Consider the following 23,662-nt stretch of genomic DNA (forward strand, 5'->3'; position numbering starts at 1 on the left):
GAATCAATAAAATACGTACATAACTATTTTGGTTGCGGGGACTCTCAGCCATTTATTCATTATGTCCTCCCATGTTGCAATGATGGCAGATGGGTGTGGCATTTCCAAATTGTCATTTTTGAGGGATTTTAATGAGTAATGTTTCTCCAGCCCGCCTGTTGTTTTGGATGGAGGGAGTGTAAAACGGGTCGCGAGCAGAAATACGGTAGTAAAGCGGAAGTACCACAGAAACTATATATATATATATATATATATATATATATATATATATATATATATATATATATATATATATATATACAGTGCTGCTCGAAAGTTTGTGAACCCCACAGCGATGGTCAGATTTTTTGTAAAAAAAACTAAAATAACCTTATTAAATGTTAAGTTATACCCAAATCCACAATACTGACATTCCAAATAATGGACTGAAACAAAAGAAATAGTTATATTGTCATTCTTTATTTAACAAAAGTGGTTGATTTAAGAAAAACTCAGATATCATGTGTGCAAAAGTATGTGAACCCCTTCAGTTAATAGGATATTGCGCCTCCTTTTGCAGAGATTACCTCAACCAAACGGTTTCTGTAGTGACTAATCAGCCTCTCACATCTACTTTGGGGGATTTTTGCCCATTCTTCCTTGCAGAACGCAGTCAGTTGAGAGAGGTTTGATGGGCGTCTGGCATGAACTGCTCGCTTCAGGTCCCGCCACAGCATTTCAATGGGATTTAGGTCAGGACTTTGACTGGGCCAGTCCAGAACACGAATCTTCTTCTTTTTCAGCCATTCCTTGGTTGTATTGCTGGAATGCTTTGGATCATTATCATGTTGCATGATCCACCTTCTGCCAAGCTTTAACTTCAAAACAGATGGCGTCAGGTTATGTTCTAGGATTTGACAATATTCCTCAGAATTCATGATTCCCTGGACTATGTGGAGTTGTCCAGGTCCTAAGGATGAAAAGCAAGCCCAGATCTTGACATTCCCACCTCCATGCTTCACTGTTGGGAGAAGGTTCTTTTGGTGGTATGCAGTGTTGACTTTTCGCCAGACATGGCGGTTTTGGTTGTGACCAAACAGTTCAATTTTGCACCTACATCAGTTGATGAAAACTCTTTTTAATTTAGTCTCGACAACACAACTGTTAAAAAAACAAAAAAAAAACTACTGAATTGATTGATTAGGAAATCAGGTTGAAATAATAGAAAATTCCAAAATGTTGAGGGGGTTCACAAACTTTTGAGCAGCACTGTATATATATATATAGCTTCCACCTTCCTAGTGGCAGAGATAATTACTGTATACAGTTTTGTGCAGCAGTCGTGCTTTTGGTGTGGGTCAGTCAATGTGTATGGTTATGTACATACTATACAGTGTGAGATTCATTAAGGACAAAAATCTATTCATAATCTACCAACACCTGATTGAAGAAATAGTTGTCCCTTAATGGCGTACCGCAAGCAACACGTCACTTCCGCTCATTAATATTCATGACAGTAGCTACTGTTGCTAAGTAGGGTTGCTGTTTGTCCCTAATAGGAAATGAATGGAAATCGTGTTATAAGGAGATGTTTGCAGAGCTAAACCTAACAATTCTCTCCGAAAATGATGTGCCTGCTGCCAAATTCACTGGCAAAGATGTGGAAGAACATATAGATGTTCAGTTAAAGAGATGGCTTGAGTGTTGAAGGCTGAAAAAGACGAAAAAACGAGCCGACCTGAGCATAGCCTTAGCTTTTTTATCGACGCGACTGACAATGACATTCTCCTGTTTCAACAAGCTATCCTTTACCATCAGCCCTGTCTTTCTTTTATATCCTGTGGTTGTCCTACGTCTCTGACCGTTCTTGGGGGTAATTTAGTTAGCTTTGTGTAGCGATCGTAAATACTACTCAGTGACAGCTAACGAACACTTTTAATTTTTTTCATTGATAACAAATCTTAATTCTATAATTTATTTACACTTCCCCCTTACTAAAGTTGTTTTACAGAAACGGTAACAGTGGCAGTCAGATACCATTTTAATTCTTTTTAGGTCATTCATTGACAGACAGAAGCAGTACGGCACAACGTTACGCTAGAAAATTAAGTTAAAAATATAGAAATGGCTTACCTCTTTGTCCTCTGAAAGACCATGCCAACCCAGCAAAATGTTTACTGCATATGAAATGTGAATGGATTCACCGAGCTGGTGTTAGTCCGCGCAAGTTGATTCGGTCTTCACATTTTTTCCTCCCGAGTTTCTGGTTTCCGGAAACGTATGAAGAAAACATTCTTCATGTGTCGTAATGTCTACAGTCGTTTCTACAAGTTCCAAAAAAGCAATGCGTGATCGGCATGTTCGTTTTTGAAAGATTACCGGCGAAAAGTAGCACAAATTACGTTCTTTCTATGCGAGGGCGGGTCTATAATGTCCCACTTCGGCTTTACTTCCGCTTTACGATGCGACGTCACGGTCTAAAAACAGCATGCGTGCGGTACGCCATTCTAATAACTGGTTAGTTCTCCCTCAGGAGCAACAACTGAAACCAAGCATTTACTAAAATGAGTAATGAGTTATTATAGCCCACCTTTTCCCAAAGAATTGTATTATTTGAGCAATTGAGTATTTTAGCCTGAATTGCATGGTCATGCATCAGAATTTGCAATCAGACTCTTATCCCAGTTTTACACCAGACGTTGCATACACGTCAACGCACTGTTAATGCTCGCCCCCAATTTCAACAGATGCATTAATGAGCAGAACGTCTGTGGAGCAGCTCTATTGGTTCACGCAAGGGTTGCAGGATTGCCCGAGAGTCCTCATCTAAGTCCGAGAGTAGCGGGTATTTAAAGATAACAATACAACAAACATTTGCCTTTCAGACCCTTCATGTTGGTCAGGTTTCTTTCTGAAAGAAAGAAGAAAAGGAAATCCTACGCTAAAAAGAAAAACCGTTCCAATGACAAAGATTTTAACATGTATTTTACAAATCAAATGCTTCAATCATTTGTTTCTTATGAAAAGTTTTAAAAAGCTGTATTGATTAATTTTCTCAAGTTAAAGCATATTGCATATTATTTTGAAAATTGATCGGATCCACCGTATTTTTACACGACTGACTTCCGATCTGCCCGATCCTACCTAGTGCGATTGACGCAGGAGCGTTGCGTCTTGCGACAAATAATAAACTCTGCCGTTGGTTTCGGCTGCAGTGGCAATGCAGGAGCTTAACCGCTTCTGGGACGTGTCTGAAACATAGGCACGCTGCAACTGGTGTGCACTCGCTGCTTGACTTTAATGGCCGTGTTTCACTGCGTTGACGCGCCGCAGACGCGCCTAACTGGGGTTTGGTGTGTTTTGGATCCTTGGCCAAACATTTCGCTCCAGAATTCCCTGCTAAAAAGCAGAATTCATGGCTCTCTTAATCACAGCAAGTCATCCAGGTCCTGAAGGAACAAAGCAGCCCCAAACCATTACATGACCACCTCTGTTTGACTGTTGGTTTAGTGTTTGTTCTGTAATGCTGTTTTAATTTTAAGCTCAATTTAATGACACGCACCTTACGAAAAGTTTAACTTTCGTCTTGGCTCCACAGAAGGTTGTTTTGAAAGCACACAAGCCTTTATATTGTTTTTGATCGACAAGGATTTTTGCCTTGAATGCAGGGCCAAGTTAGAATATTCTTTTTCTCAACTCTTTGCATGTCACTGTCGATAATAGACGTCCAATTCAATTAAACTGGGAGGACTGAATGTGAATGCTCATCTTCATCGCCATTGATGGCACTAGACATCAAATCCGTTTTCACTAGGAGGGGTGAAAGAATGAATGTTCATTCACCACCACCACCACCACCACCCCAATCAACGCCAATACGTTAACATAGAAAATACATTTGATATTTTATCCACTAAATGCATTTTATGTTTACATACTATTATTTGCCAGTCGAATTTAAACATTTAAATGAAAAAAAAAGCAAAAAAAGTCCATGTATATATGTGTATACAGTATATGTGTACACAGCAAGTATAATATTCACGTTGTGTATAATTGCTGCATGTGGATATAAACACAAGGACAGAGAAATACAAGTTTCCAGTAGCATTTCTTCCCGATCAACACCCTTCTTTTCCTGCTTTTGTTTCAAAGGAAGGAGTTTCAGGAAGAAAGACTGTTGTTGGTTGCAATCAAGAAAGAAGTGGGGGCAAATCAGTGCGTGTCACAGCTTGAGTGAGAAAGGAGAGAAAATAGTAGGGTGGGGTAGAGACGGGTAAAGTGAAGGTTGTAGACGCAAAGGTACAGAGAACTAAAGGAAGCTATCTCACACCATTAATTCATTATTATTCCACATTGATTTTTTTTAAAGTTTGTGGTAGATGTGTATAAATATTTCCAGTGTGTCAAAGTCATCCCATGTGTTGATGCACTAAATCTATTCAGTAAAAGGGAAAATTTGACAAGAAAGGTTTCTCGTATGGTATCATATTACTGTCTCTGAGCTCTTTTTTTTCAAATGGTGGTGGATTTCAAAGGCTAAATCACAAGTACAGTCGGGCAAAAAACTATTTAGTCCGCCACCAATTGTGCAAGTACTCCCACTTAAAAAGATGAGAGAGGCCTGTAATTATCATCATAGGTATACCTCAACTATGAGAGACGAAATGGGGAGGGGACTAATCCAGAAAATCACCTTGTATGATTTTTAAAGAATTTATTAGCAAATTATGGTTGGAAAATACGTATTTGGTCACCTACAAACAAGCAAGATTTCTCGCTCTCACAGAGCTTTAACTTCTTCAAGAGGCACCTTTGTCCTCCACTCGTTACCTGTATTGATAGCACATCATTCGCAGTATTAAAGACACTTGTCTAAAACCTCAAACTGTCACACTCCAAACTCCACTATGGCCAAGACCAAAGAGCTTTCAAAGGACACACCAGAAACAAAATTGTTGACCTTAACCTCGCTGTAGGGAAGACTTAATCTGTAATAGGTAAGCAGTTTGGTGTGAAGAAATCATCTGTGGGAGCAATTATTGGAAAATGGAAAACATAGAAGACCAGTGATAATCTACCTCAATCTAGGGCTCCACGCAAGATCTCACCCTGTGGGGTCAAAATTATCACAAGAACAGTGAGCAAAAATCCCAGAACCACACAGGGGGACCTCATGAATGACTTGGGGAGAGATGGGACCAAAGTAACAAAGGCTACTATCAATAACACAATCTGCCACCAGGGACTCATCTCCTGCAGTGCCAGACGTGTTCCCCTGCTTATGCCAGTACAGGTCTAGGCCCATCTGAAGTTTGCTCAAGAGCATTTGGGTGATCCAGAAGAGGCCTGGGAGAATGTCATATAGTCAGATGAAACAAACAAAAAAAAGAACCTTTTGGGAGAAATGCAACTTTTAGTGTTTGAAGGAGGAAAAAATGCTGAATTGTATCCAAAGAACACCATACCTACTGTGAAGCATGGAGGTGGAAACATTGTGCTTTGCGGCATTTATTCTGCAAAGGGAGCAGGGCACCTGATTCGTGTAAAGGAAAGGATGAACTGGGGCATGTATCAAGAGATTTTGAAAGAAAACCTCCTTCCATCACTATGTCCATTGAAGACGAAACGTGGCTGGATGACAATGATCCCAAACACATTGCCCGGGAAACAAAGAGTGGTTTCGTAAGAAGCATTTTAAGGTCCTGGAGTGGCCTTTCCGGTCTCCAGATCTCAACCCCATACGAAATCTTTGGAGGGCGTTGAAAGACCGTGTTGCCCAACGACAACTACCCCGACGAGGAGATCTGCATGGAGGGATGGGACAAAATACCTGCAACAGTGTGCGAAAACCTTTTAAGACTTACAGAAAACGTTTTGACCTCTGACATAGCCAACAAAGGGTATTTAACAAAGTATTGAAATGAACTTTTGTTCTTGACCAAATACTTATCTTCCACCAGATATAAATTGTTTAGTCCCGGGACATAAATTCTTTAAAAATCAGACAAAGTGATTTTCTGGATTTTTTTCTCATTCTGTCTCTCATAGTTGAGGTACGCCTATAATGAAAATTACAGGCCTCTCGCATCTTTTTAGGGTGGGAAACCGTGCACATTTGGTGGCTGACTAAATACTTTTTGCCCCACTGTATTATTTTGTTACTTATTGCGGTACGCTAGTCAAATTGTCACAGCGAACCATAACAAACAAAGTAGGATAGTGTGATATGAGAAACAGATTATTATCAAAAGATGAATCTTTTATTGACTTGTGTGAACACTGTTGTCATTCACTTTGGTATGCGGTATGATAACACTGCTTATACAAATATAAACATGTAAACTATCAGATACTTTTACTAGTGTGACCTGATGTGCCCCTTTGATACACAGAACTTAGTTCGCTATTCACGAAGCATGCTAATCATGAGCCAAGTTACTTTACAGCCACGATAATGACCTTGAGAAGATAGGTCAGATAGTGCATTTATTTGAAAGAAGAGTACATGCTCCTAGTTTGAAAGCAGTGGTTGGTAGCTAGTTAACCACAGTGCTGAGGATGAGTTGGAATCTTGGGAAAGATTAGTTGGCATCAGAAGATTCAGCTGCCCGTCACGTGAGGTAGGAATGCAAGGACCGCAGGCCAACGACTGCATGGATATTGCGAAGGGCTTGTAAAGTTTAATAATTTAATAAATCATACTGACCAACGATGCAGATTCACATGAGCAGACTGCTAAAGATGTTTTGCTTGTTGAATTTGACTCTTGCAAGGTTTGTTCTCACCAGTAAGAAGAAAGCTGATGTATATTTTGAAGATATTTTTTTCTCATATTCACATATACTGTAAATTCCCATGGATGAGAGCAAACACAATCATTTGTTTACACAGAACTATGCAATGGCAACTTGCAATTGTGAGACACACAAGAGAGTGATGCGTAAAATTGGAGTGTGAAGTAGACTATTTGGAAGGGCGGGCGGGGGATATGATAGATAGATAGTGAGAAGAAAATGCAGTCAAACCCGATTGCGTCCTGGGTGTGTCTCGACCCCACCTTTAGATGAGGTAAACCGAGGTTTGTACAGTACTATACTGTACATAAAGTGCAATGGAATCAAAGAGATAAAACAGTTTGACATGCTCCATTTTGGGGTCAAGAAGTGTTCTGCTGCGAATGCCTACTTGTAGAAGAGGGTGGGGTAAAGACTTAGCCAACACGATACTGTTTTGAACGAAGCACAAGTCCACTAATCACATGCCTTTGCAACTATTGAGGAGACAAATGGGGTAGCTTGCTCAACAAACAGCTTCTTTGTCATACTGCACTGCCAATGAGGACCGGAAAAACCAGAATCATAAAGAAGAGTTTGAACAGTGTGATATTGTGTGACACCAAATTCAGTGAGCACATGTAGAAATGATGAATCCATGAAATGAGTTACTCCCAAGCATGTGTGCTTGAAGGTGCTTCTGTAAATTTCCCATTTGGAATTTACTATGGGATCTTAGGAGTGAATTCTTGGGATAATCTGCTATTCAACGCACAGAAGAGAGCTATGTGACGCTTTGACATTTTGATATTTCGCCAGAATGAGTTACGTGCCCTGTCTGGATAAGAATTCCAGTCGCTTCGTACAATAAAATGCGGCCTTATTCAGAGTCGTAACGCCACAGAAGTTCTTTTAAAACTGTGGCATTTGAATCACTAATGCGAGATCTTCAGCTCTGTGACATAATCATCAGTCCATGTATAATTTTATTGACATCTAAGTAGACATGTACCAATCACCGGTTTTAAGGTATACCATGATATGAAAACGTCAAGGTTTCAAAACCGCAAAATTTTACAATCGTACTGTCCCGTAGGTATTAACTAATTTTTATGTCCCAAAAATTCATGAAGAAATCCCTCGCTTGCAGCTGCAAGGCTCAACCCTGCCCCACCGGTTGTTGCTCAGTGTCAGTGAGTCAGCTGTACTACACGATGGCTGGAGGAGGTGAAACTCCTGAACTTTTTTTTCCCCCCATCGAAGAACACACATCGCTGGGACGGGAATACTTCGGCTACAAAAAAAGTTACAGACGGCCGCGCCTTACAGGAGGGCCAACTGACATGTAAAACAAGTTTGCGGAGGGTGGCTGGCGAGAAGGCAATACCTCCAATATGATTTCGCTGTCATACAAAATTAATCTTCGAGTTTGAGGTTTAATTAGTCCGTGGAGTTGATTTTAAAAAATATCCGTATAGTTTGTTAGTTTTTTATTATTTTCAGGGCTCCAGAGTGGCTAAGCTAACGCATGTCAATAGTCCCCTCCTAGCATCCCAATAAAAAGTGATAGTAACAGTCAAATAAATTCAAAATGCAGCACAATGTTCAAAAATCCTATGCAGCCTAAACAATGTAGAACCAAACATATTAACAAAAAAAAAATCAGCACTGAAAAGATATTTATTTATTTTATTTTTTTTAAACCTGTCCTGTTCAACTGTTTGACACAGAGAATGGAAGTCCAAGTGTTGTCCAGTTGGTCTGAACAGTTTTAATGTTTCACATTGAGAGTATGACATACTCCCATTGTGATCATTCAACATACCTCATTTATTATGACAAAGCAACGAACAGGAAGGGGTTATGGGGCAACAGAGAAAAATAAACAAAAGAAAAGAAAGAAAAAAAGCAACAACAAGAAATACATTGAATGCCTACAGGGTGACCCAAAAAAAAGTTTACACTGGCATAATACAACTTAAATGCCATGTTTATTCATCTTAGAATTAGAATTTAATCACAAATTATACATTATTGCAAAGAACATGTACAGTACACTCTATTTTTCAATGTGTCCTCCCTTAAGTGTCACAACGGCCTCCAGGCGCCTGCGGAAAGCTTGACAGGTCTTCTTTATGTAGGATGCTGTCATCTTTTCCCAAGATCTAACAATTGACCTCTCCAAGGCTGCCACAGAAGTTTGTGGCTTCTTACAGGCACTGTCCTCCACAGTTGCCCATATGCTATAATCCAGGGGATTGAGATCTGGACTCTGGGGTAGCCACATATCACCTTGTCAATCAACTTTTTGGTCCGCACAGATCGGCACTTCCAGACCCAGGTTTTCGTGAGGCTGTTCCAGTATCTTTCAGCTTCTTTTTATTCTTTGTAGACTGCACATCTGGATATTCTCAGATTTGCTGCAATCTCAGTAGGTGTCAGACCGGCACGCAGCAATTCAGGTACAGCTAAAGTTTTCTTCATTTTCAGCAGAAGCACAGGAATTGTAGAGACGAGAGATTAACAGCTGCATTGAGTGACCTTATTGAATCACTTAAGCATGACAACCTATTTAGATATGTTTCAATGGCTTTTAAACAAGCAGTCAACTGAGTGTAAACTTTTTTTTGGGTCACCCTGTACACTAACTATTAATACGTTGGTGCTATCGTCAGCTAGATATATTTCCAGTTGACACCATGTGGGGGGCCCTGTTGACCAGGGAAAAAGGGGAGGGGGTCTGGGGGAGACTGTAAGCTAAGTGATTGGGAGGGGTAGAGTGTACACAAATCAGCACTTTGATCTAGAACCCAGTAATCGTGTGAATCCCTTGTGAGTGTAAGCCCATTGGCAACCGACCCTACACAGCCCATCCCTCCTCCCGCAGCCCAGCAAAGGAGCCATCGTCACCCCCCCAGGATCCAGGATGGTCCCCCGGGCCACCCGCGCTCCCATCTACCAGCCTTCAGGGATGGGAAGAGGGGACGCACTAACCCCACGCCCACCCCCGCCCCTGTCCGCGCACCCGACCCACAAGTTGCCGCCGCAGCCCCCCAACCGGCACAGCACGGCACGGGACCCCCAACGGCCCACCAAGCCCAGGGTAGGGCAGGGTCCCCCCCGGAGCAGGCGACATCCAGCCGATGAAACAGCACTGAAAAGATTAATGTGGTATCCCTCCGCCCTGGTTGCCCAGGCAGCCTGTTCTCTGCAAAGCAGGTGAATTACTAATGTTGCTGTTCATACTGCAGTTATTGACATGCAATGGTAAGTTTTAATAACTTTATCTTGAAAACATAGTCAATGCTATTGATTGCATTCGTCATCGGTGATTCTCATGTGTGCATATGTTGTTTTATTGGCATGCTAGGAGGGGACTATTGACTTGCGTTAGCTTAGCCACTCCGGAGCTCTGAAAATAATAAACTAACAAATTGCCCGGATTTTTTAAAAATCAACTCCAGTGACTAATTAACCCCCCCCCCCCCCCCACACACACACACACACACACACACACACACACAGGCAGAAGATTAAGCCTGATGTAAAAAATTCCGAACTTCCCCTTTAAAGGTTAGTAAACACTGTCATGAACGTTTCCCACCAGCTACGAGAGTTAACTCCAGCGTGTTTAGTGTGTCTAGCGGTGGTAAACAGTGTTTTTTTCCTCTATTTAGCAACTGTCTGTGTTGCGAAAGAGTGTGTGTATAATGTAAATATGATACAAGTCATACACACATGCTTTTTATGGAATATAATTCAATTATTTTTGTTCTAATGATAATAATGTTGAGCTGTGGGTTTAGGCTCAGTTAAAGGTATAGATTAATTATTTTATTTAAAATATTTCAGTGTTTATTGTTTAAGTTAATATAACATTATACTTACGTATGTTCCAATATGCTAATATGTTTTGAAAAATAAAAACCCTGTTCAATGGAAAGTTTTTTGTTTTGTTTTTTTAAACCCAGATATATCTCAAAGTAACACATTTTAGAGCTGTAATTACAATACCATGAAACTGTGATATTATGACATAAGGTTATCATACCGTCAGAATATCATACCGGCACATGCCTACGTCTAAGCAAGGACTGTAGTGCGGCATGTGACAAATGTTTGTCGGACAATAATTCCTTGATGAAGATGTTTGTAAAGGGAGGTAGCCGTCAGCATGACTATGGGAAGTAAAGCAGTCTGCACATGCCAGAAGACTGGGCCTGACCACAGCCAATAAGACTGCAGCATTACACAATAGTAAAACTCGTCTGTGGTACGTTCTTCAAGCCGCTCATTCCTTTGCTGCCTTGCACGTCACACCCTGCCAAAACACATACAGACGTTCTTACTTTGAATAGCAAATGGGAAAGTGTCTATTAAAAGTAGTAGTAGTTTGAATTATTTTAGACTTTGAAATGGGGGGTTTTGAATTAGAAAGGTGAACTCCGGCTGATTTTAAAGGGTGGTTTTTGAGACTGGAATGGTGCTCTTGGCCTTGCTTCCGTTGTGGGCAAGCCTCTTTTGATGAAGAGAAGCTACTGCACAGGCATGCTCCCGATTGTGCGAATGTGTGTATGTGTCAAACTTCAACCCACATACTAACTGTAATTGCGGGACACACATCTGGCTCGTGACACATCGAGTACCGAGACAAACAAAGACAAGCTCTTACTCATTCACCAAAGGAGTGACACAAATATTTTCCCCCTCACTATGTTTCACAGAATAGGTTTTATTTCTCTTTGTTTACGTTGTTGCCTGCTGCGCCATGAAAATTTACTATTGTGGTAGAACTTGATGTCACTCTTGAGTCAAACGTTTACATGATGTAGTTAAAGGGGACATGTTGGCATATTTGGAACAGGAAAAAGAAAATAAGAATGATGGAAAGCCACATTTTCCAAATTTAGTGGTTTGTGGTTCAATCACAGTGATGTGACACATGCAGCATGTAGGTATCACGCGTGCCTCATAGCCAATGTTTAAGTTTATGTGCCAAGTAAAATTTTCTAAATGCTAAACTTTATACTGTATACGTGAGTCGTTCTGGTGAAACCAAACACTTCTTTCACATTGTCAAAATGAAATATGAGAACCCCTCAATACCCCCGAAGGCAATATGTGTATTCTTTTTTTGTTTGTTTTCCAAATGATTTGTGAATAAACTGTAAGCTCGGATACTTTCATTCCAAGGTTGAAGTTATTTGAGCGTGCTCTTTTTTGCAGTCTCTTTACAAGCATTGATAACAGCAACAACAACAAAAAAAGCGCTTAAAGTAGCCCGTTTTTGAGAAGCCTGTAATATATCAAATAATGAGCACAGCTGTTTCCCAATTTCCCAGGCGGCAGGGTGGTGGCACCAGTTTTCCATGATTACCGTATTGTCCGCACTACAGGGTGCACATAAAAGCCTTCAATTTTCGCAAAAGTAGACAGTGCGCCTTATAATCCGATGCGCCTTCTATATGGCTCAATATTGGTTAACATGGCAGCACCATCTAGGGGATGTATACCACAACCTCAACCACTACTACTGCGCCTTATAATGCGGTGTCCTATATATGAAAACAGTTTTAAAATGGGTCGTTCATTGAATGAGCGCCTTATACGCCGATGCACCTTATAGTGGGGAAAATACGGTTTTCAAAATTAGGTTTAGAGTGAGTTTATCTCAGTGGTTTTTAACCTTGCTAAAGGTACGAAACCCCACGAGTTTCACAGGTGCATTCACCAAACCCTTTGGAATTTAATAATAAAACCAATGTTTTACTTCTGTATTTTTAGAACTATAAGTCGCAGTTTTTTTTCATAGTTTGGCTGGGGGTGCGACTTATACTCTGGAGCGACTTATGTGTGAAATTATTAACACATTATTCTATCATTTCACGTTATTTTGGTGTTTTTTGAGTGACACTGATGTTTTGGTAAACTTGTTAGCAATATTCTTTATGCTATAGTTATCTGACTAACTCTTAATAGCTATGTTACGTTAACATATCGGCCACATTCGCATTTCGTTGTTCATGCATTATGTAACATTATCATACTGTACACTTATTCAGTATGTTGCTCTCTATTGCATTTTTATTAGGGCTGTCAAAATTATCGCGATAACGGGCGGTAATTAATTTTTTTAATTAATCACGTTAAAATATTTGATGCAATTAACGCACATGCCCCGCTCAAACAGATTAAAATGACAGCACAGTGCAATGTCCACTTGTTACTTGTGTTTTTGGGTGTTTTGTCGCCCTCTGCTGGCGCTTGGGTGCGACTGATTTTATGGGCTTCAGCACCCAAGAGCATTGTATAATTATTGAATTAATTAATTTTTAAGCTGTAATTAACTCGATTAAAAATTTTAATCGTTTGACAGCCCTAATTTTTATTTTAGATTGCCTTTCAAGATGACATATCTCTTCTATGTGTTGGATTTTGTCAAGTAAATTTTCCCCAAAAAATGCGACTATACTCCAGTGCGACTAATATATGTTCTTTCCTCTTTGTTGGGCATTTTATGGCTGGTGCGACTTATACTCAGGTGCGGCTTATAGTCCGTAAAATACGGTAATTCAAAACCTAGCAAGCTAACATCTAAATGAATTTGATTTTCATGTTGGAAATTGAAATGAAACTCATTCAATTTCACAATGTTCCTTTTTTTGTTTTCATGTTGACATTTTCATTTTATTGTCGCATTCTTGCATTTTATACTACTTTCATAGCGTGAAATGACACAAATGTTTTTTGTTTTTTTGTTTTTTTTTAATAATCTACGCAGTTCACGCTGCCTGTAGGTCCGTTATACGTCCTCATACAAAGTGCGAGTCTACCTTCCACCAAGCAAACCAATTTCTCCTCCCATTAGATAGGGGCTAGCAGTTAAAAGAAATGGAATAAAGCCTGTAAATTGAGGGCAAACCAGTCCAAAACCTGGTCTAAAAGGCCATACTGCCTAGATTTAGACAGTGTACAAAATAGGGATCTGTGTTTGTGAACTTTCACTGAACCACCGAGGCTTATTCAACGAACCCCTGGGGTTCAATCGAACTCCATTTAAGAACCACAGGCTTATCTGAATAAAGGATGGTTGCAAAAGGACTTTTGAAAGACAAGCATTTTTCATTTTTACTTTCCTCAAATTTCAAGGTTAAAATTATTTGATCCCTTTGATTGGATTCTGATTGGATTTTAAAAATCTTTGCAGTTTTGAAAGGCTTGAAAAATGCTCAATGAAGATCCAAGTTTCTGGTTTCAGTGGGGGTGGGTCACATTAGTGTCAACCCTGAGTTCAAGTAGTTTTGTCTTTACATGACATTATGAATAGATACATTCATCTACTTCCTATACTGCTTTTTCACATTATGGTTGTAGATCTGCCTGAGCCTATCCCAGCTGTCTTTGAGTGAGAGAACTGGATGCCGTCTAATCACAATGGACGTATACAGTGGGGCAAAATAGTATTTAGTCAGCTAGCAATTGTGCAAGATCTCCCACTTAAAAATATAAGAGAGGCCTCTAATTTTCATCATAGGTATACCTCAACTATGAGGGACAGAATAGGGGGGAAAAATCCAGAAAATCACTTTGTCTGATTTTTAAAGAATTTATTTGCAAATTATGGTGGAAAATAGGTATTTCGTCAAAGACAAAAGTTGATTTCAATACTTTGTTATATCCACTTTGTTGGCAATGACAGAGGTCAAAACATTTCTGTAAGTCTTCACAATGTTTTCACACACTGTTGCCTGTATGTTGGTCCATTCCTCCATGCAGATCTCCTCAAGAGCAGTGATGTTTTGGGGCTGTTGTTGGACAGCACGGACTTTCAATTCACTCCACAGATTTTCTATGGGGTTGAGATCTGTAGACTGGCTAGGCCACTCCAGGACCTTGAAATGCTTCTTACAAAGCCACATCTTTGTTTCCCAGGCAGTGTGTTTGGGATCACTGTCATGCTGAAAGACCCAGCCACGTTTCATCTCTAGTGCCCTTGCTGATGGAAGGTTTTCACTCAAAATCTCACGATACATGGCCCCAATCATCCTTTCCTTTACACAGAGAAAAACAGCCGTAAAGCATGATGTTTCCACCCCCTTGCTTCACAGTAGATATGGTGTTCTTTGCATGCAATTCAGCATTTTTTCTCCTCCAAGCACGAGAAGTTGCGTTTCTACCAAAAAGTTCTATTTTTGGTTTCATTTGACCATATGAAATTCTCCCAGTCCACTTCTGGATCATCCAAATACTCTCTAGTAACTTCAGATGGGCCTGGACGTATACTGACTTAAGCAGGGGGACACATGTGGCACTGCAGGATTTCAGTCCTTGGTGGCGAAGTGTATTACTAGCCTTTGTTACTTTGGTCCCAGCTCTTTGCAGGTTATTTACAAGGTCCCTCCGCGTGGTTCTGTGAATTTTGCTCACCGTTCTTGTGATCATTTTGACCCCACAGGGTGAGATCTTGCATGGAGCCCCATATCGAGGGAGATTATTTGTGGTCTTGTATCTTTTCTATTTTCTAATAATTGCTCCCACAGTTTATTTCTTCACACCAAGCTGCTTACCTATTGCAGATTGTCTTCCAAGCCAGGTGCAGGTCTACAATTTTGTTTCTTGGGTCCTTTGACAGCTCTTTGGTCCTGGCCATGGTGGAGTTTGGAGTGTGACTGTTTGAGGTTGTGGACAGGTGTCTTTTATACTGAGAATGAGTTCAAACACGTGCCATTAATACAGGTAACGAGTGGAGAGGACAGAGGACCCTCTTAAAGAAGTTACAGCTCTGTGAGAGCGAGAAATCTTGCTTGTTTGTCGGTGATCAAATACTTATTTCCCACCCCTGTTCTTCAGTGGTTCACATCTTATTTACATGATCGGGATTTCTTTGTGTCAATCGGAAACCATCAGTAAGAATGAACCAAATTCATGTGTGGAGTCCCTCAAGGGTCAGTTCTTGGACCATTCTTATTTAACATCTATATACGCTTCCCCTAGCTCAGATTATGGAACAGTATGACATTTCCTATCACACCTATGCAGATGACACACAACTCTGCATTTCTGTGTCCCCACATGATTATAGTCCCTTAGTCTCCCTGAGTAAATGCATTCATCAAATCAATGAATGGATGTGGCAGAATTTTCTCCAGTTAAATGTGGAGAAGACAGAAGTGATCATTTTTGGGCCAAAAAAGGAACAGTCAAAGATAAGCAGACACCTTAGCACAATGTCACTTACAGCTACAAATCAAGTCAGAAACCTTGGCGTAATTATTGATTTACACCTAAAATTTGATAGCCATTTAAAGTCCGTCACTAAATCTGCGTATTACTACCCAAAAAATATAGCTAGAATTAAGGGCTTCTGACTCAACAAGACATGGAAAAACTAATGCATGCATTCATTTTCAGCAGATTGGACTATTGCAACGGTATATTTACAGGTCTTGATAAAAAAATCAGTCAGGAAGCTGCAGCTAGTACAGAATGCTGCAGCCAGAGTCCTCACAAATACAAAGAAACTGGACCACATTACACCGGTTTTGAAATTGTTACACTGGCTTCCAGTGAATCAAAGGATAGACTGTAAAATACTACTGCTCGTCTTCAAAACACTTAATGGCCTTGGACCAAAATACATGCTTGATTTGTTAGATTCCTATGAAACATCTAGACCCTGAAGGTCATCTGGAACCGGTCTTCTGTATGTTCCAAGGACAAGAACCAAGCAGGGTGAGTCAGCATTTAGTTATTATGTTCCTCACCTCTGGAACAAGTTACCTGAAAGTCTGAAGTCTGCTCAAACTGTTAGCTTCTTCAAATCAGGGCTAAAACGCTTTTGTTTAGCACTGCATATCTATACAGTAACTGTCTATATTTTTCAATCTATTTTCTTCCTATTCCTCTTGTGCTGATCTCCATTGCTGATTTCAATTATTAGCAGTAGTAATAGTATTTTTTTTTTTAATTATTATTATTATTTTAATTCTATTCGTGATTAAATACAATTTTTGTGTATAATTTTATTTCCTATTTTGGTTGTCTTTGTTTTTACGTTCTATTGATTTTAATGTGATTTTTATGATCTTCATGTGATGTAAAGCACTTTGAATTGCCTTGAGTTGACTTTTGCTATATAAATAAATTTGCCTTGCCTTGCTGTAATTTGCAAATACATTTAAAAGAATGATTTTCTGATTTTTTTTCTCATACTGTCTCTCACAGTTGATGTATACTGTACCTATGATGACAATTACAGGCCTCTCTCATCTTTTTAAGTGGGAGAACTTACACAATTGGTGGCTGACTAAATACGTTTTTGCCCAACTATACATAAACATGGACAAATACTCATACTCTAATTCTGACCCATTATCCTATCCTACAGTAAACTAGACCACTGCGAAGTACAGTCGGCCATTTTAATAAAACTCATTCACTGCTAGCTTTCACAGTTAAAATTTGACTTTTATGGTCATCAATTCCACTTAATGAGTTTAACTACAGGAATGAATAGATAAAAGGCATTTATTTCCTGTTTTCAATCCAAGTTTCATTGTATCTATGATGAACAAGTGAGACTCAATTATGGCACTTTATTATGGCAAGTTTTCTGATTTGATACATCAATGCAAAAACTGGGCCAACTCCTATTTCTAAGATGGCTGGAATCACAAGACTTCCTTCCTTAAAGTTCACTTCAGAGATTCATAGAAGACTCGGGAAGTAAGCCACGCTTTAGTTTGGGAGTGTGTGTGATGTTTGTGTAAGCGTATTAATAAGACATTGATAGATTTGAGGGATGCTTGGCAAAAAAACCCCAATAATTAATACCTCTTTGCTATTGCAACCGTATGCATGTGGCATACTTTTATTTCAATGAGTTGATGTTTGTATTCATGAAAAAAAATTATCTCTGTATGCAAAGAGCTAAAATGGAAGGGGGGGATTAGAAGCGACAGATTTTGCAAAGTGAGTATAAAACAAATTGAAAAAGTAATTAAAATCAAATGAAATCATCGAACATTTCATTTCATCATAACATAACATGAAATTCAGACCCCAGTCCAATCATTTGTAAGTCTCCTCTCGGCTGCTTGCCTTAGGAGTGATGAAAATTGAGGGATTTGTTCAAAAATAAAAAACACTCAGTGGCTTTTTGTTGGTACAGTAGTTGTGTTTTGCCACATTACGGCTTCCAGCGGGGCAAATGTGGGAAGTTCAAGCCACTGTTTACATTCAGTTTAAACAACAACAACTACCTCACACTGGCCCGAGCTGACCCGTCTCCATGGTTACTAGCCAGCGGTTTTACATCCTTGAGTCACTACCTCACCCCCACTGCTGTGTTTTTCTGCGTCGGCATAACTACATTGAACTCCAGTTTCTCCTCACGTGATTTGAGTCCTTTTTGGAAACATTTCTGCCCCGCCTATTTCCGGTTAAAAAAAGTGCCACCCTGGTGTTTAGGCTGCCCCCACAAAATCTCACTCTCTCTCCTCTGCCTCTTTCTTGCTCAATTAAATGCAGACATGCACACTCTATTCTCACTTCTACTCAAAAGAAAACAACTCCAGGCTGTAGCTAGGCAACTCTAAAATGTGAGTCATCCAAGTGCCGCACCCATCGTCTCCTGATCAACCCTTCCTTCTGAAACACGCACACAGTTTAGGATTGGCACTTCAAGACTTCAAATTTTGCATAATTTCATCAGTATAGTTGTAGTTTCCAACAGTTTAGTGGGATGTCACAGAATGAGAAAATGTGATTATCAAAGCTTGGCCGTGTTTAAATGTTTCATAAACAACTAAGCAGTAGAGTATTGGTCACTACATGGTCGATTTATTCTCTCAGACAGACGGACAGACAGACACACAGACAGATATAGACACTGTAGATAGAATGCTGTGTGGCGTCCTCTAGTGGATGGTTGGATGTATTTGAACTCACAAAACTCGTTTTTTATTTTGACATGCTGAATATTAGTGATGGGTAAAGTATGACCGTAGGACCTCATCACTGTGTGCTCCTATCTTTAACCTGGCCAGGGGATTTTCTTCTTGTTCTTCTTCGTTCTCCATAAGTGACACTTAAACATGATAATGCAACGCTATTTAACCCTTTCAGGGACAATGGTCACTACCGTATACGCAATTTAAAAGTTGACACTCAAGGAGTTAAGTAAATACTAGGGGTGCACGATATCCGTTTTTTTTACACCGATACCGATATCGATAACTTCCTGCTCCTGAAGGCCGATACTGATACGATAACCGATAATATATACTGTATATAATTTTCCAATGTATATTTACCTGAGTTCTTGAACACCTGTAGTTCAAAAATACTAGTGGTTGATTCAGCATAGCACAGCCTTTGACCAAACCACAATTTTTATGATGACATGAACATTATAATGAACAAAACAAAGACGAGAACAGTTTTGACTGCAAAAAAGTGCCCATATTAATTTTTTCGAATAAATATAATTTGAGTCAATCACAATCAATCAGTCAATGTCTTTGACGATGTGTTGCCCTGAACAATGAGCACTGATCTAAAACAAACATAGACCCAACATGTATTGTGCTTTGTCAGCAGATAAAACATTTGGTGCCACAGGAGAGGAGACTTTTGTCGTCTTGGTCCATGAAACAACTTTCTTAACCTGGCAATTATAGAACAGCATGCCTATCAATAACCAAAAGGCCTCTCAAGAACTTGTAAACGTAACACTGTAAAATGTAAACGTTTGCTAATTGCCACTGTAGGGTTTATAACTCATCAAAGGAAAAATACAGCCTCTAGAACACTAACAAAAGTTTGCATACTGGCAAAACAGGAGTGGAAACAAACGCTCACATCCCAATCTGACACCGCGCCAAAAATATTATTAATAGGCCCGATGATATATAATGTTATTGGTGTTATTGGGATGACGTCATAATTATCGTGCACCTCTAGTAAATAGCTTTTATCGTAGGCACCGTCTACTAGTTTGCATTGTGTGCATTTCTCACTCATTCACTCCCAGCCATTTTCACCAGAGCAAGGCCCATCGCTCCCGGCCGTTTTACTGGATTTTGACTGATTTTGCAAGGCCCACAGAAAATTCCGTTCTATTGCTATATAAACATGGAACCCACCAAAACAAAGATTAGACTCTGTTTTCAGCAGAAAAAAAAAGTTCATATCTTTTTCCATTCTTTAGAAATCAGGATTAGGAAATAGCTTAGTTTGAGCAATTTTCCAATTCTGATGAAAAAACGGAGAAATTTAGCTTTTTGTGAAAGCATACATTTCAAACATAACTTTGACTTTAACACAGCTATTTTTTGCTTCAGTTACATCCCAAACATCTGAATAATGTTTTCCTTTTACAAAATAACAACAAGACAAATAGAGCTTTTGATAGCAAAGTAACAATTTATTTACACATAACTAACTGAAAGATGACGCTGTTGTGGCCGCGACAGCCGGTTAAACATTTCCCTCGTCACCGCCTGTCTCATAATGATACATTTTTTTGAGTCTCTGCAGGCTCTGCTCGCAAGCAGCACAGACTCAAAGGCATCGTCCGCTGCACTCGTGGTCCCAGTCGTTCTGCTCGGTCGTCCAGCACCTGGCATCCCGAGCGTCCTACCGGTTGTTCTGCTCGGTCCTCCGCCGCCTGGCATCCATTCGGTCGTCTTCCGCTGGCGCCCCAGCCATGCGGCTTGGCCGTTCGTTGCTGTTGAATCGGGTTGCGGGTTTTACCAAATGCGTTACTGCCCTCCAGTTGACAGTTTTATTGCTTAAAAAATGATTTTCAGCTTTGTGCTTTGGAGCTAGATTGAATCAGAACCCAGAGATGTCTTTTTTGGAAAAAAAAAACCATAAAAGACGTATAAAAACGTCTTTGGGACACTGAAACAATTAAATAGAATTAATAGAACGTATTTATACGTTTTTGGGAGCAAATGAGTTAATATAATTAATCAGGGAATAGTATTGTTTCTTGTATTTACTGTTTGACTTTTTGTATTACTCTAACACACCCAATATAAAATAAATAGCACTTATACCATAGCTTATGGAAAACAAGCAGAATACAGCGCATAAAAGATACACGACGCCTTCTCGCATCATGAGCAAGACTTGACGTACCAACTCTCGCAATCAGTTCTCCTGGACAGTCCAGAACAAATATGCGGGACGCTCTGTCCAAACACAAGGAGCACAGGAGAACACCCGATATCCAACTGATAACACTGCTGACAAGACTCCAAGAGCCGCTTTGACGCTGAGGTGGCAAAATCCACAACCCTCGTTGCCCGGACAACAGTAACTCCCGAATCCTCCTGTCCAATCCACAAAAAAACAATAATCCTAACCAGGGGTCGCGTTAACCGAATATTTTCCGTCGCTGACCGATTTTTTAAAACGGTGATGGAAAAAACTGAAGTCCATCTGTCATTTTGACAGGTTGCAATTCACACCCCAGACCACAGGGTGGCGAGTGAGCATATTAATTAGCTATTGTCTCTCTTGATGCATGACGTCATTGGCCTTTCTCTGAAAAATGTCAAGGCAACTGAGTGTCCGAAGTTTCTTCAAAAAGCCCCAAAACGACGATGGTGTTAATAAAAGAGGCGAAAAAACAGGGACTGCACAAGCGGGCACGCAATTCAAGTCCATGCGCACCAGGAGGAAGGTGTAAGACTCCATTCAGGCCACAGCAGGTGAACTATTAATTTCATTGTTCCATATGTAGGCTACCTACTGAGGCCACAGTCAGCTGTTTTTGTCACTGCGGAGAAAAAGTTACATATTCATCTGCTTGATGTGTGATGGCACGGTGTGGATTCTCTGTTAAGCTTGTTCGGACAGAATCTTAATTTAAAATGAATGAAAACTAAATACTATTGAATATGTTGAAGCGGTATGCAATGTTAAGGGTCTTGTTTGCTCGAATTGCTGTGTCCAGCCGCTGTAGCTCTGCTGCTCTCTGTGAACTCTCTATTCAAGCCGGAACGCGCGCGGCTCTTAAGTGTCTCAGTCACGTGACTGTGTCGTAGCCGGTAACGCGCTCGGCCAAATGGACACACAAGTACAGAAGGTGAATTATGCCAAACAAAGGGTCACCACAATGTCATTATCATCATTTTAAAAATTTAAGTGACGGGTAAAAATAGATTATGACCGGATTTTTTTGACCCTGTCAGTCAAAATGACAGACAACGAAAAAGTCTAGCGCATTCTCTGATCCTAACACACCTTTCTTCCTGCCCACAGCCCACCCTGCGAGAGCCTTGAAAAGACAATGTTTAACTAAGCGTGGTCATTTTTTCTCAGGAACCTTTTGTTGACTTCTGATATGGTGACTTAGAACGAGTTTGCCTCCTCGCCTGAGTCTGTGCCTGTTTCGCCTTTATGTTTGATCACTGTCGAGCCGTATAAATTGTCAACTTGTTCTCGGTGAGCCTTCTTTAAACCTTTCAAAATGGAGTCAGGACAAAGGGTTAAGACTAAGCTGAATGCACCGAGTTGGCCGGACTGCCGGGGTCTCGCCGGCCTGGGCCGCTGGAGCTGTGATAGCGCAGTTCCAGCGGTTAGGCTGGCGCGATTCCGACAGTCTGGCGAGTAGAACAGATTCCTTCAAAATTGAAGACCTTTAATGCTTTAAAGAACAAATGAAAAATTTTGATCATTTACAAAATATATATATATTAGCCTTTATTATTATATATATTTTACAATTAATCATTCTAGCTTTATAATTTTAATAATTATCAATAACATTTTATTAAACAATAAATTAACTTTAAAAAAAAAAAAACTAATTAATAAAAGTAAAATGAATATAAACAGAAAGACATTCTGGTTACGGTGACAAGCAACACCCTAATTAATTTTTTTTCATCGTACAGTGGTACCTCTACTTCCGAACGTTTCTGCATGCGGAATTTTCAGGTTACGACATGCCTCAATGGGAAACTATGGCCTCTTGTTAAGAATGAAATTTCAGGATACGGAAGGCAAAAATACAGTATGGGCTGCTACTCGCAACTCCCAGAGTTCACTGTACATAACATATTTATAGCTGCTCTGCCAGTGGATATTGCCCAGCATCTTCCTGGCATCTAATTGGCTAAGAGGGACCTCTACTGTACAGTTGTGTTCAAAATTATTCAACCCCCACTGTAGATAAGTGTTTTTGCAAGTTTGACATTTATTTTTCCATGTTGTTTATAATCACATTAAATAATGACATGCCAAATAGACAAATACAACTGAAATAACAAAAATATTTTTGGGAATATTCCAATTTATGCCCTGTCTTTGATTACTTTAATGACAAAATTATTCCACCCCTCAGGTATGTATAACTTTAGTACTTAGTAGTACAACGTCCTTTGCAACCATAACATCCTTTAGATGTGAAGCATAGCTTGACACAAGTTTCTTGCAGTGATCAACAGGTATCTTTGTCCATTCCCTCATCGGCAAAGGCTCCTAGTTCATTAACCTTTTTAGGGCTTGCGTGCTTCAACTGCCTTCTTCAAGTACCACCAGAGATTTTCAATGGGATTTAAGTCTGGTGATTGCGATGGCCATCAGCTGTTTGACAACACCTGATGGAAACCTTTGTTCTTAACAGTGGTGGACTTCAGGGGTTGAATAATTTTGTTAATGAGGTAATCACAGAAAGGCCATTAATTGGAATATTCCCAAAAATATTTTTGTTTTTTCAGTTGTATTTGTCTATTTGACATGTCATTATTTCATGTGATTATAAACAAAATGAAAAATGAATGTTAAACTTGCAAAAAGACTTATCCACTGTGAGGGTTGAATAATTTTGAGCACAACTGTACGTGTATGTGTGTATGCCAGTGTCCTTTTCATTCACCCCTCGGGCCATGACG

The sequence above is a fragment of the Corythoichthys intestinalis genome, chromosome 16, assembly GCF_030265065.1.
Source record: "Corythoichthys intestinalis isolate RoL2023-P3 chromosome 16, ASM3026506v1, whole genome shotgun sequence".
Taxonomy (NCBI): Eukaryota; Metazoa; Chordata; class Actinopteri; order Syngnathiformes; family Syngnathidae; genus Corythoichthys; species Corythoichthys intestinalis.